Source organism: Macrotis lagotis, chromosome 4, assembly GCF_037893015.1.
Source record: "Macrotis lagotis isolate mMagLag1 chromosome 4, bilby.v1.9.chrom.fasta, whole genome shotgun sequence".
Classification (NCBI taxonomy): domain Eukaryota; kingdom Metazoa; phylum Chordata; class Mammalia; order Peramelemorphia; family Peramelidae; genus Macrotis; species Macrotis lagotis.
The window spans coordinates 48867982-48882461 of record NC_133661.1 but is presented as its reverse complement, the minus strand read 5'-3'; the positions used below and the strand labels follow the sequence as shown (position 1 = coordinate 48882461).

General features: G+C 36.9%; 1 protein-coding gene across 13 annotated transcripts in view; it reads right to left on the bottom strand.

Annotated features, from left to right (window-relative positions):
• Positions 1-10579: 10579 nt before the first annotated feature.
• LOC141520829 (uncharacterized) overlaps positions 10580-14480 on the bottom strand; it is a 6066-nt gene continuing 2165 nt past the window's right edge. For 5 of the 13 annotated variants that reach the window (XR_012477752.1, XR_012477762.1, XR_012477751.1 and 2 more), the window contains one exon: positions 10996-13802. The gene's annotated coding sequence lies outside the window, so the exon portion shown is untranslated. The other 8 variants (XR_012477754.1, XR_012477756.1, XR_012477757.1 and 5 more) reach the window with 8 other exon arrangements.

Below are 14480 nucleotides of genomic sequence, written 5' to 3'. Positions count from 1 at the left end.
ACATCATCTTCCTAATATCATGATTCTCTTTGAGAATGAAGCAAGGACAATAACTTGTTTGAATAAAACAAAATAATAAGAATATATGTATATCAAAAAGATGAGGCTAATGAAAAATTTATGTCAGTATTAAAAGTATACATATGGAATACATGCAGCACCTTGAGCATGTGACAATGACAAATTACAGTTCTCCTTTAAAAGAATGCTGATTGCAGGGACAGACAAAAATGAGAGACTGAATGAGATGATCCTAGGAATAAGATCACTGAGAAAGGAATGAGTATTGTAGGTTTGGAGAACACTAAGAAGACCAACTGTACTGTAGTGGGTATACCTTTTCTGAGCATTGGTAGATAAGATTGGAAACAGTCTATAGGGGGTAGTGATTGAGGACCTGAACATCAGTGAGGAGGGGGAGTGACCCCATAAAAATAATGTTTTAGGAAGATGACTCTATAGGGTAGATCAGAAGAGGTGAGAGTGGAGGCAGGATAGACAGGTAGGAAGCACCACCTTGGGAGCAGCTAGGTGGTGCAGTGGATAGAGTACTGACCCTGAAGTTAGGAGGACCTGAGTTCAAATTTGACCTGAGATACTTAATAATTACCTAGCTGTGTGGCCTTCAGCAAGTCACTTAACCCCATTGCCTTGCAAAAATAAAAAAAAAGAAAAAAAAGAAGCACTACCTCAACATGTTGACATGAGTTGGGACTGAAGTACTAACATTGGTGGATAATGTTTATCCTTCAGTCTTGAAGAAGACCAAGACATCAGGGAGGTGATGCCATGACAAGTACATGAATTGGATTTGAGTGAGGGGGTGCTGGGCTGTCACCAGCCTCACTTTCTTCTCCAGAGCCATCTGGGTCCAGTTGCCAGATAGGAATCAGGACCACTGAAGATGACTGTGGATTCAAGGCAATCAGGATTAAGTGACTTGCCCAAGGTCACACAGCTAGTAAGTATCAAGTGTCTGAAACTGGATTCAAATTCCCATCCTCCTAACTCCAAGATGAGTGATTTATCCACTGCACTATCTAGCCCTAACAGCTATGGAAATGAAGGAAGGAAAATGCCTGGTCATTCTTTTTGTTACACCATGTGGTGGTAGAGGGGCAGGGTTCCAGTAAAGCTTCTGATATTGTGTCATTGGATAAACTATTTGACTGCTAAATTTTCATTTTCACTTCCTCAGTTAACATATCTTACATCTGTCCTCTTTTCTCCACTTTCACAGCTACCGCCCCTTGGTTCACACTTTTGACACCTTTCTCCTGGAAAATTTAAATAACTTCTTAATTGACGTATTTGCAATCCATTCTCCAATCTGTCTTCTACATAGCTGCCAATTTAACATTCCTAAAACACACGCATGTCATCATTCCCCTGCTCAAGAATCTTAAGGGTTGGCCTGTTGCCTTCAGGACATTTAAACTTCCTCAGGTTGATATTTAAAGACCTTCATAGTTTGGCTCTAGCATATCTTTGCTGATTAACTTCACATTATCCCCTTCATGCATTCCTCATCCAAATTAAAATTGATCTACTTCCTGTTCTGATCACTTGTACCTGTTTTTGCCTCCATTCTCTTCCACAGGTTGTGGAAGAGTTGAAATGAGCTGCAAGTTTAAATGACCTTCTTTCCTTCAAGGTTTAGCTACTGTTCCATCTCTTACAAAAATCTTTTTTAATTTGTTTGCTTTGCTTTGCTTCTGTTTTTGCAAAGCTATGGAGTTAAGGGATTTGCCAATGTCACACAGCTACTAAGTATCAAGTAAGACAGGATTTGAACCAAGGTCCTCCTGATTCCAGGGTCCTTGCTCTATCCACTGCACTACCTAGCTGTCCCAAGATTTTCTTTTTACTTTTTTTAAAATAAATTTATTTATATTCATCTATATGTACATGCATATTTCCAAGTTACAAAATCCCCCCCCCCAAGCAGGGAACAGTCAGGTTGGCATTTTACATACATATTTTGTTAAATGTGTTTACAAATTAGTCATTTTTGACATGACGAATTAGGATTAAGGGAGATACATAAGAGATAATTTTTATAAAATGTTCATCAGATTCAGAAGGGTTTTTTCCTTAGTGTTTTATTATGTTTAGTTTTTCTTCCTCTGGTTGGGGATAATATATCCATCTCTGAACTGTTGAGAGGAGCTGCTTCCATCAAGGGTGATCATCTCATAGTATTTTTGTTTTGTTCTCTTGGTTCTACTCCCTTTGTTCAACATCAGATCCCATAAGTCAGTCCAGGCTTCTCTAGAGTACAACCCTTCACGGTTTCTTATAGAACAATAGAATTCTATAGTATTCATGTACCATAACTTGTTTAGCCAATCCCCAATTGATGGGCATACCCTCAATCTCCAATTCTTTGCCACTACAAAAAGAGCTGCTGTAATATTTTGGAACATGTAGGATTTTCCCCCTTTTTTATTATTCCTTTTGGATATAGACTTAGAATTGGAATTTCTGGGTCAAAAGGTATGAACAGTATTATAGTTCTTTGGGCATAGTTCCATATTGCTTTCCAGAAAGGTTATATCCGCTCACAACTCCACCAGCAATGCATCAATGTTCCAATCCTCCCACAATCTCTCCAACATTGATCATCTTTCCTTTTTCTCATCTTGGTTAATCTAATAGGTGTGAGATGATACTCATTGTTTTAATTTACATTTCTCTAATCAATAGTGATTTGGAATATTTTTTCATATGATTATGTGAGGGGCAAAAATACTGACTTTTCAGAAACATAGTGCTAAATTAGTCTAAGCCATAGGCTTCAGTTTCTATTTCTCAAGAATCAGGTGAGCATGAGAACCTGGATCTCCAGCTAGAAAAATTATGTCACCCTAACCATATAAGGTGTAAACAAAGATAGACTCTTCTGGGAAGGCTTAGGTACACCCCCCTTCTCTTCGGACCATCACGTTTGACCAATTGTTGTAAGGGTCAGCAGAAAAGAGGAGGGGAAATGGGTTGTGGTTTTTGTGGTTTTTTTAACTCTGCTTCAGGTTCTGTAATTCAGCTTTTCCTGCTCTCTCTCTCTCTCTCTCTCTCTCTCTCTCTCTGAGTTAGGAACTGCCCCACCTCTTGCAAGAACCGAATTAAATTTCAACTCTTTTTTTTTTTTTGCAAGGAAAATGGGTTAAGTGGCTTGCCCAAAGCCACACAGCTAGATAATCATTAAGTGTCTGAGGCTGGATTTGAACTCAGGTATTTCTGACTCCAGGGCTGGTGCTCTATCCATTGCGCCACCTAGCCTCCCCATTGAGAGTGTCCCAAAAGCTCAGGAAGCACCCCCCAAAACAGGCTTAGTCTGGGAAAATGAGCAAGCAGAGAAAAAAGAGAAACACCATTGAGAAATATTTTGCATATGAGCCCAAGAAGGATCAAAACACTCAGTCTGAAGATAAAGAAGTACAAGCTCCTGCATCTAAAGACTCCAAGAAAAACAGAAATTGGGCTCAGGCTATGACAGAGCTCAAAAAAGACTTTGAAAATCAAATGAGGGAGTTAGAAGCAAAACTGGGAAAAGAAATGAGAGAGATGTAGGAAAAACATGAAAATGAAGTCAGCAGCTTAGTCTAGGAAATCCAAAAAAATGCTGAAGAAAATAGCATGCCAAAAACCAGCTTAGGTCAAATGGATAAAACAGTTCAAAAAGTTATTGAGGAGAAGAATGCTTTCAAAAGCAGAATTGGCCAGATGGAAAAAGAGATAAGAAAGCTCTCTGAGGAAAACAAATCCTTCAGACAAAGAATAGAACTCAGGGAGATTGATGAATTTAGGTGAAATCAGGACTCAATACTTCAAAACCAAAAGAATGAAAAATTAGAAGAAAATGTGAAATATCTCATTGAACAAAACAACTGATATGGAAAACAAATTTAGAAAAGACAATTTAAAAATTATTGGAATACCTGAAAGTCATGATCAGGAAAAGAGCCTTGACATCATTTTCAAAGAATTACTACAGGAAAATTGCCTTGATATTCTAGAATCAGAGGGCAAAATAGAAATGGAGAGAATCCATCGATCCCCCCAAGAAAGAGATTCCCCAAAAAACCAACCCCCAGGAATATTATAGCCAAGTTCCAGAACTCCCAAGTCAAAGAGAGAATATTACAAGCATCCAGAAGGACACAGTTCAAATATCGTGGAGCTGCAGTCGGGATCTCACAGGACTTAGCAGCAACTACATTAAAAGATCATAGGGCTTGGAATATAACATACTGGAAGGCAAAAGAGCTTAGAATGCAACCAAGAATCAACTACCCAGCAAAGCTGAATGTTCTCTTCCAGGGAAAAAGATGGACTTTCAATGAACCAGGGGAATTTCAAAGGTTCCTTTTGGAATGGCCAGAGCTGAACAGAAGGTTTGATCTTCAGATACAGGACTCAGGTGAAGCATGGAGATTGGAGGAGAGGGGGGAAATATGAGGGACATAATGAGTATGAACTGCATGTATTCCTGCATAGAAAAATGACACTGATAATACTCATATGAACCTTCTCAGTTAATAGAGCAGGTAGAGAGAGCTTTTATAGTTGAAGCACAGGAGAAAGCTGAATTTGAAGATAAAATATGGTGTAAAAATGGAATCAATAGAAAAAAAGGGAAATGGAAGGGGAGAAAGAAAAAGGAGAGGGGGAATAGTCCAAGATATTTCACATAAGATTTTTTTTATTACAATGAGCTATTGCAATGATATGGAAGGGGGGAGGCAAGGGGGAATGAGGGAAACTTTGCTCTCATCAGAGATGGCTAGGAGAGGAAACAGCAAATATACTCAATGGGGTATAGACATCTGGAGTAAGAAGGAGGGGGGGAGCAGGGGGAAGGGGTGGGGATGTGAATAAAGGAGGAGAGGATGGACCATGGGGGGAGAGTGGCCAGATATAACATATTTTCTTTCTTACTTCTTGCAAGGGGCTGGGAATGGAAGGCCTGCCCAGAATCACAGGGCCAGGTGGATGCTGGGCCTAAGGGGTGGTATGGAGGCTTGGGGCCTCTTGGACCCAGGACCAGGGATCTGTCAGCTGCACCACTCAGCTACCCTACAGCAGAGTCAGTGAAAGGAGAGAGAAAATATAGCACATAGTAGTGGAGAAATATGTAAGGAGGGAGTTGCAATCAGTAATGGCAATGGTGGAAAAATATGGAAATAACTTTTGTGATGGATTTATCATAAAGAATGAGATCCACCCATGACAGAGTTGTTGGTGTTGGAACAAAGACTCAAGCACATTTTTTGTTATTATTATTTGGGGGAGGGTGCAGGGCAAGTAGGGCTGGATGGCCTGCCTGGGGCCACATAGCAGGGTGATCTTTGGGTGTCTGGGGCCGGCTTTGGACCCAGGTGTTCCTGGCTCAAGGGCCAATGCTCTGTCTGCCACCCAGCCACCCCTACTATTATTACTATTTTATTTTATTTTGGGTCTTTCTTTCTTTCTTTTTTTTTTTGGTTTTTGCAGGGCAGTGGGGATCGATCGGGTGGCTTGCATGTCACACGGCTGGGTGATTGTTGGGTTTACGAGGCTGGATGTGGACTTGGGTGCTCGTGGCTCCAGGGCTGTTGCTTTGTCCACTGCGCCACCTGGCCATACCCACAATTATTACTATTATTATTTTTTTATTTTAATTTTTTTCCTCTCCCCTTTACTTTTTTTGCCCACACAAGTCTATCTATATTCATGGGGGAGGAGGGGTATTTTGTTTACTTGTAAACAAGAATATTTTATTAATGTAAAAAAACATTTGTACAAAATGAGAATAAAAAATAAATTTAAGATAAAAAAAAAACTCCTGTTGTGAACAATGTCTCCCAGCTTTCTGCTTTTCTTAGAATTTTGCAGCATTGATTTTTTTTTTTTAGTTTTTGCAAGACAATGGGGTTAAGGGCCTTGCCCAAGGCCACACAGCTAGGTAATTATTAAGTGTCTAAGGCCAGATTTGAAGTGACTCCAGGGCCAGTGCTCTATCCACTACGCCATCTAGCTGCCCCAAAAGCATTGACTTTTATTAGTGAAAAAACTTTTTAATTTAATGTAGTCAAAATCATTCATTTTGCACTTTATAATGTACTCTAATTCTTGTATGGTCATAAATTTATCCCTTTTCCATAGATCAGATAAGAGTATTTTTTGGTCTATTAATTTATCTATGGTATCGCTCTTTATGTCTAAATCCTGTACCCATTTTGACCTCATTTTAGTATAGGGTGTGAGATGTGGACCTATGCCTATGTTTTGCTATATTATTTTTCAGTTTTCTCAATAATTTTTGTCAGATAGTTTGTTCTTATCCTAGAGCCTGATGCCTTTAGATTTGTCAAATAGATTACTGTAGTCATTTACTGCAATTTCTTTTGAATCTATCCTAATTCATTCATCCATTACTCTATTTCTTTTATTTTTTTAAATTTATTTTTAATTTTACAATTTTCCCCCTAATCTTGCTTCTCTCCTCCCACCTCCCACAGAAGGCAGTCTGTTAGTCTTTACATTGTTTCCATGGTATACATTGATCTAAGTTGAATGTGATGAGAGAGAAATCATATCCTTAAAGGAAGAAAAATAAAGTATAAAAGATATCAAAATTGCATAATAAGATAATTTTTTTTTAAATTAAAGGTAATAGTCTTTGATTTTTGTTTAAACTCCACATTTCTTTCTCTGGATACAGATGGTATTCTACATCGCAGATACCCCCAAATTGTGCCTGATTGTTGCACTGATGGAATGAGTAAGTCCATCAAGGTTGATCATCACCCCCATGTTGCTGTTTTGGTGTACAATGTTCTTCTGGTTCTGCTCATCTCACTCAGCATCAGTTCATGCTAATCCTTCCAGGCTTCCCTGAATTCCCATCCCTCCTGGTTTCTAATAGAACAATAGTGTTCCACCACATACATATATCAGTTTATTAAGCTATTCCCCAGTTGATGGACATTCACTCGATTTCTAATTCTTTGCCATCACAAAGAGGGCTGCTATGAATATTTTTGTGCAAGTGATGTTTTTTACCCTTTTTCATAATCTCTTGGGGGTATAGACACAGTAATGGTATTCCTGTATCAAAGCGTATGCACATTTTTTTGTTGCCCTTTGGGCATTACTCTATTTCTTAACCAGTACCAGGCAGTTTTGATGACTACTGCTTTATAGTATAGTTTTAGATCTGGTAGAGCTAGGCCACCTTCCTTTACATTTTTTTCCCCATCAGTTCCCTTGCTATTCTTGCCCTTTTGTTCTCTAGATGAATTTTGCTATTTTTTCTAGCTTGGTAAAGTAGTTATTTGATAATTTGATTGGTATGGCACTGATTAAGTAATTTAATTCGGGTAGAACTGTCATTTTTATTATATTAGCTCAACCTAACCATGATCATTTAACATTTTCCCAATTTTTTTTTTAGGTTTTTGCAAGGCAAATGGGGTTAAGTGGCTTGCCCAAGGCCACACAGCTAGGTAATTATTAAGTGTCTGAGAACGTATTTGAACCCAGGTGTTTTCTCAATTATTTAGATCTGTCTTTATTTGGGTAAGGAGTGCTTTATAATTATGTTCCTACAGTTTTTAGGTTTGTCTTGGGAGAGAGATTCCCAAGTATTTAATGTTGTCTACAGTTATTTTTAATGGAATTTCTCTTCCTATCTCTTGCTCTTGGGCTTTGTTGTTCATATATATATATATATATATATATATATATATATATATATATATATATATATATACTGATGATTTATATGAGTTTATTTCATTACCTGCTACTTTGCTGAATTTGTTAATTGTTTCAAGGAGTTTTATAATTTTCTCTGGTTTTCTAGGTTTACCATCATATCTTTGGCAATGAATTAAATTTTTGCATCCTCGTTGCCAATTCTGACTCCTTCAATTTCTTTTTCTTCTATTATTGCTACTGCTAGCATTTCTAATACTATATTTAATAGTAATGGTGAAAATGGGCATCCTTGTTTCACCCGTTTTTATTGGAAATGCTTCAAGTTTATTCCCATTAAATGTAATATTTTTTGATTTTAGATACTAATTATTTTAAGGAAAACTACTTTTATGCCTAGACTTTCTAGTGTTTTAAATAGGAATGGATGTTGTATTTTATCAAAGGATTTTTCAGCATCTATTGAGACAATCATGATTTCTGTTGATTTTGCTATTGATATGTTCAATTGAGCGTGTTCCTAATGTTGAACCATCCCTGTCTCCCTGGTATAAATCCAGCCTGATCATGGTGTATTATCCTAGTAATTAACTTGTTGTAGTCTCTTTGCTAAAATTTTATTTAAGATTTTAAGAAATTAGTCTGTAATTTTCTTAGTTTTGGTATTTAGGTATTAGGCACCTGATTTAGGTATTAGGCACTATGTTGATGTCATAAAAGTAGTTTGGCAGAATTCCTCCCTCTCCTGTTTTTAAAATTATGTAGAATAAGAATTGTTCATTAAATGTTTGGTAGAATTCTCTTGTGAATCCATCTGGACATGGAGACCTTTTCTTAGGGAGTTTATTGATGGTTTCTTCAATTTCTTTTTCTGAAATGGGGTTAAGTAATTTATTTCCTCTCTTGTTAATCTGGGAAGTTTGTATTTATGTAAATATTCACCCATTTCAATCATTATCCAATTTATTGGTATATAATTTGGCAAAGTAGCTCTGAATTATTTTTCTCCTCACTGGTGGTTAGTTCACTCTTTTCATTTTTGATACTGGTAATTTGGTTAACTTTTCTTTTTTAAAATGAGATTAACCAAAGGTTTATCTATTTTATTGACTTTTTCATAAAACCAACTCTTACTTTTGAGATCAATGGTTTTCTTGCTTTCAATTTTATTAATCTATCCCTTGATTTTCAGAATTTGGTATTAATTTGGTATTTAATTGGAGATATTTAATTTATTCTTTTTCTAGCTTTTTTAGTTGCATACCCAATTCATTGATCTCTTTTATTCATATTAGAGATAAAATGTTTCCTCTCAAAACTGCCTTGGCTGCATCCCATAAAATTTGGTATTATGTCTCGTAATTATCATTTTCTTGGATATAATTATTTCTATTATTTGCTGTTTGATCCACCCATTATTTAAGATAAAGTCATTTAATTTCCAATTAGTTCTTGATTTCTTTCCCTGACCCTTTATTACATGTAATTTTTATTGTATCATGGTCTGAGAAGTGTGTCATTATTTCTGCCTTTCTGCATTTGATTATAAGGCTTTTGTGCCTTAGTACATGGTCAGTTTTGGTGAAGGTTCCATGTACTGCTGAGAAAAAGGTATATTCTTTTCTATCCCCATTAAGTTTTCTCCAGAGGTCTATAGTCTCTAAGTTTTCTAAGATTTCATTCACCTTCTTAACTTCCCTCTTGATTATTTTGTTGTTAGTTCTGAGAGAGGGAGATTGAGGTCTCCCATTGTTAAAGTTTTCCTATGTCCCCTTGTAATTCACTCAGCTTTTCCTCTAGGAATCTGGATGCTATGCTACTGGGTTCATATATGTTTAGTGGTGATATAACTTCATTAACAATGTTGCCTTTTAAGATGTAGTTTCCATCCTTATCCCTTTTAATGAGATTGATTTTTGCTTTTACTTTGTCTGAGATTAGGATTGCTACCCAGATTTTTTTACTTCCAGCTGAGGCATAATATATTTTGCTCCAACCTTTTACCTTTACCCTCTGCTTCAAATGTGTTTCTTGTAAAAAACATATTGAAGGATTCGGGTTTTTAATCCATTCTGGTATCCACTTCTGTTTTATGGGACAGTTCATCCTATTCACATTTACAGTTAAGATTACTAATTCTGCATTTCCCTCCATGCTATCTTAGTCCATATAAATTTCTCTTTCCTTTTCTCTTATTCCTCCTCACCAAAATTTTACTACCTTTCTCCTTTAACTTTTCTTTAAAAAATTTAACTTTATTTTCATTTACCTCCCTTCCCTTTAATCAGTCCCTTCTTCCCTTATCTTTCCCTTTCCCAGTTCTCCCCCCCACCCCTTGCTGTAGATTTAGTTAGATTTTAAAACCCAAGGTGAAATGGATCTAATTCCTTCACTGGGCTAAATCTATTGAAAAGAATTTGCTCAGCATTCACATTCTCCCTTCTTTCCCTCTATAATTATAAATCTTTGTACCTATTCCCTTGGTGTTATTTATTGCTCTAATATTATTAATGAGGTATCATCAATCATTGTTTATTTGATTGCTGGATAAACTATTGTTATCAAGATATCACAGATTATTTACTTGATTGCTTGATAAGCAGCATTGACTCAAATTGCATCAAATTATAATTAGAACCATTTTTTACCTTACCCCCTTTTCAAATTTGTTTTTCTTTTAGGTTTTTGCAAGGAAAATGGGGTTAAGTGGCTTGCTCAAGGCCACACAGCTAGGTAATTATTAAGTGTCTGAGACTGGATTTGAACCCAGGTACTCCTGACTCCAGGGCTGGTGCTTTATCCACTAAGCCACCTAGCCGCCCCATCTTTCTTTTTTAAAAAAGATTTTATTTATTTTGAGTTTTAGTTTTCCCCTTATTCTTGCTTCCCTCTCCCCAACCCCACACAAGGCACTCTGTTAGTGTTTACATTGGTTCCATGTTATACATTGATCTCAGTTGAATGTGATGACAGAGAAATCATATCCTTAAGGAAGAAAAATAAAGTATGAGATAGTAAAATTACATAATAATACAATGCTTTTTTAAAAATTTGGCTGTAGTGGTCTTTGATCTTTGTTCAAAGTCCATAATTCTTTCTCTGGGTACAGATAGTATTCTCCATTGCAGATAACCTAAAATTGTCCCTAGTTGTTGCACTGAAGGGATGAGAAAGTCCATCAGGGTTGATCATCACGCCCCCCCATATTGTTGTTAGGGTGTACAGTGTTTTTCTGGTTCTGCTTATCTCACTCAGCATCAGTTCATGCATATCTTCCCATCCTTCCTGGTTCTATAGAATAGTGTTCCATGATATACACATACCACAGTTTGTTAAGCCATTCCCCAATTGAAGGACATTGGCTTAATTTCCAATTTTTTTGCTACCACAGAGCTGCTATTAATATTTTTGCACAAGTGATATTTTTACCCTTTTTCATCATCTCAGACCGAGTAGTGGTATTGCTGGGTCAAAGGATATGCACATTTTTTTTTGCCCTTTGGGAATAATTCCAGATTGCTCTCCAGAAAGGCTGGATGAGTTCACAGCTCCACCAACAATGTATTAGTGTCCCAGATTTCCCACATTCCTTCCAACATTGATCATTGTCCTTTCTGGTCACATTGGCCAGTCTGGGAGGTGAGGTGGTACCTCAGAGAAGTTTTAATTTGCATTTCTCTAGTAAGTAATGGTTTGGAGCAATTTTTCATATGACTATGAAATCCTTTGATTTCCTCATCTGTAAATTGTTTTGCATATCCTTTGACCAGTTGTCAATTGGGGAATGGCTTGTTTTTTTGAAAATTTGACTGTTCTCTGTATATTTTAGAAATGAGTCCTTTGTCAGAAATACTAGTTGCAAAAATTGTTTCCCAATTTACATTTCTTTTGATCTTGGTTAGAGTGATTTTGTCTGTGCAAAAATGATGCCCTGGCACATCATTCAAAATTATCTAATTTGTTTTGAATGATGTTCTCTATCTCTTCCTTGGTCATAAATCAAGTATCTTTCAAGTACACACAATCCTCCTCACAGTCAAAATATCTTCCAAAGTCATATCATTTCTTGAATTATTTGTGCCCCTCCTTCCCAGGCCTATTCTCTCTTCCACTTTACCCCCCCATCCAGGGTACTTAACCCCTTGTTAAGTCAAGCACCCATTAAGTCAAACTCTGATCTAATTAACTATAAGATTCTTAGAGTGCTCTAAGTACTGGGAAGTTTTGGAGCTCTGAGAACTTTACAAATGATTCTGACTCAAAAACTCTAAGTTTATGATGCCCTCATTAGACAAGGTTCTGAGCACCTGTGATTAAGGTGAGTCAAAGGATAACGAGACACTTAAGCTTACAGCTAACACCCCTACTTTTCATCAGGGCTTTTTGTCTCAAACATAGTGATGTGATCTTGTTCCTCTACAATGGAAAGATAAGATCCAGTTATATCCACATCCTTTATGTTTATTCTCTTCAATTATATTCAATTATCTTTGGAGAAGGAAAGTTCTAAAGAATTAGAAGTGTTAGATCTTCCCTTTTAGGGTTTTGTACAATTTGATAGTGTTGACCAACATTTATTTTATTTAGTTTTTTTCCTTCCCCTTTTCATTTACCTTCTTTTACTGCAACTCTTGAGTTGTGTATTGAATTCTGTGTTCATTTCTGGTCTTTGTGTCAGGAAGTTCTGGAAATCCTCCATTTGGCTGAACATCCATCTTTTTCCCTGACAGTATATGCTGAATTTTGCAGGGTAGTACATTCTGGGTTGAAATCCCAGGTCCTTTGCTCCCTGAAATATCCTACTCCAGGTCTTCTGATCCTTCAATGTTGAGGCTGATAGGTCCTGTGTGAGTCTGATTGTTTCCTTTATATTGATTTTTTTTTTTGCAGTATTCTCTCCTTTGAGAGTTCTGGAATTTGGCTATTAAACCCTTGGAATTTTTATCCTGGGGGGTCTCTTTCTGGAGGGGTTCTCTCCATAGAAAGAATGATTATATTTTTATTTTGTAGATTTGGATGGTTTCCCCTTATAATTTCCTATATATTTTCCAGGTTCTTTCCTTGATCCAGGCTTTCTAGTAGTCCTATGATTTGTAGATTGTCTTTTCTGGATCTATTTTCCAGGTCATTCATTTTCTCTAAAAGGTACTTTACATTTTTTTCAATTTTTTTCAGTCTTTTTATTTTGTTTGATGGAATTTTGTAGTCTTGTAGATTCATTGGTTTCTATTTGTTCAATTCCAAGTTTTAGTATTTTATTTTCTTCAATTAGCTTGTTTCCTTTTTCCAATTGGTTATTTTAACGGAGTTGATTTCTTTGGTCAATTTTCCATAATTTTCTTGCATGACTTTTTTTCCATTTTTCTTCTTCCTCCCTTGATTTTTAAATTCTTTTTAAAGCTCTTCAATGAGCTTTTGTATTTGAGTCCAATTCAAAGACTGTTTTGATACTTCCCGTGAGTGATTTTTCACTGCTTTCTTCTTCAGACATGGCATCGTTGTCATCTTTATCTGTAAAGTAGTATTCTATAGTGAGTGGCCTTTCAGCTTTTTTTATTCATCTTTGTTGTTTTAGTTCTACTCCTGGGTATTGGGAGTATAGATCCAAGCTTTTTTTATGCTGGGGCCTGATCCCTGTCTTGTTGGCCAAGATGTTGCTATGCAGTCCAGGCCTTGTCTTTTCAGAGGTTCTTTCCCTCCTTTATGTCCAGTTTCTGAGTCAACAGTGGTTTGTTCCCAACCCAGTCCTGTCTTCTTTCAGGATTCAGACTTTGTTGGGGTTGGAATCCTCCCTGTGGCTTGCTATCTAGCTGCTGGGACCTCTGCTGTTGTTAAACTGTTGGTACCTGAATTGCACTGTGGCTAAGAGCCTCCTGCTGACTTTCCAGCTCTTTGACCTCATGGAGTTTACTTCCCCCTTTCCCCAAAGAGACAGACCTTCACTGAAGATCCTCCATAATGTCAACAGTTGAAAACTTCTTTCAATCTTTTGTTTTTCTTGGTGGGATCTGTAGTGTGAATGTTGGAGTAGAGCCTTCATTTATCTTTGGTAGGGAAAAGCTCCCTGGGGCATGTTAGCTTCAGGCTACAAGCTTGGCTCTGCCCTGGAATGTCCAAGAATTTCTTTATAACACAAAGACACAAATGAATCTAATATTACAGTGACTATATCTCCAATGTGTACTATATTCTGCACTCATGATCCCTCATCTGTCTGTTCTGCAATCAAGAATGGCTATGACATTTTAAATGAACCTGTGCTGCTTCTATTTGCATAATCTGATCAATTCTTTGCTATTGTGGATCTTTTTTCATTCGGTATCAACTCTTACAAGCCCTCCCATGTTTCTGAGTTCCTTGGTCTTCTTTACAGGGCAATATTATTAGAATATCACAATTTACCCATTCTTTCTCCAATCAATGGGGCACCCACTATTTCCAGATTTTCCTGCTCTACATTTCCATGTTTAAAAAGGATGTTTTGGAAGAGTTTGTTTCACTCTTGACAAAAGCCTTGTAATTTTTCCTTCATTTTCAAAGAGATCAATGGCAGGGAATCTGTTCCTTGGAGTATTCTAGAGATAAAGGACTCCCAAACATCCTAAAGAGAACTTGGAAGCATACAGTGTTAAGCACCTATTAGGTATAAGAAACTGGCTAAAAGAGTAGCTACAATGGTGGTTGTGTCCTTTGTGTTTGAAGAGAACCCAGGGCATCATTAATGCCTTGGCTTTCCTATGAACTGGATTTAAGGGAGGCAGAATTGCACAGAACGTTGGCTC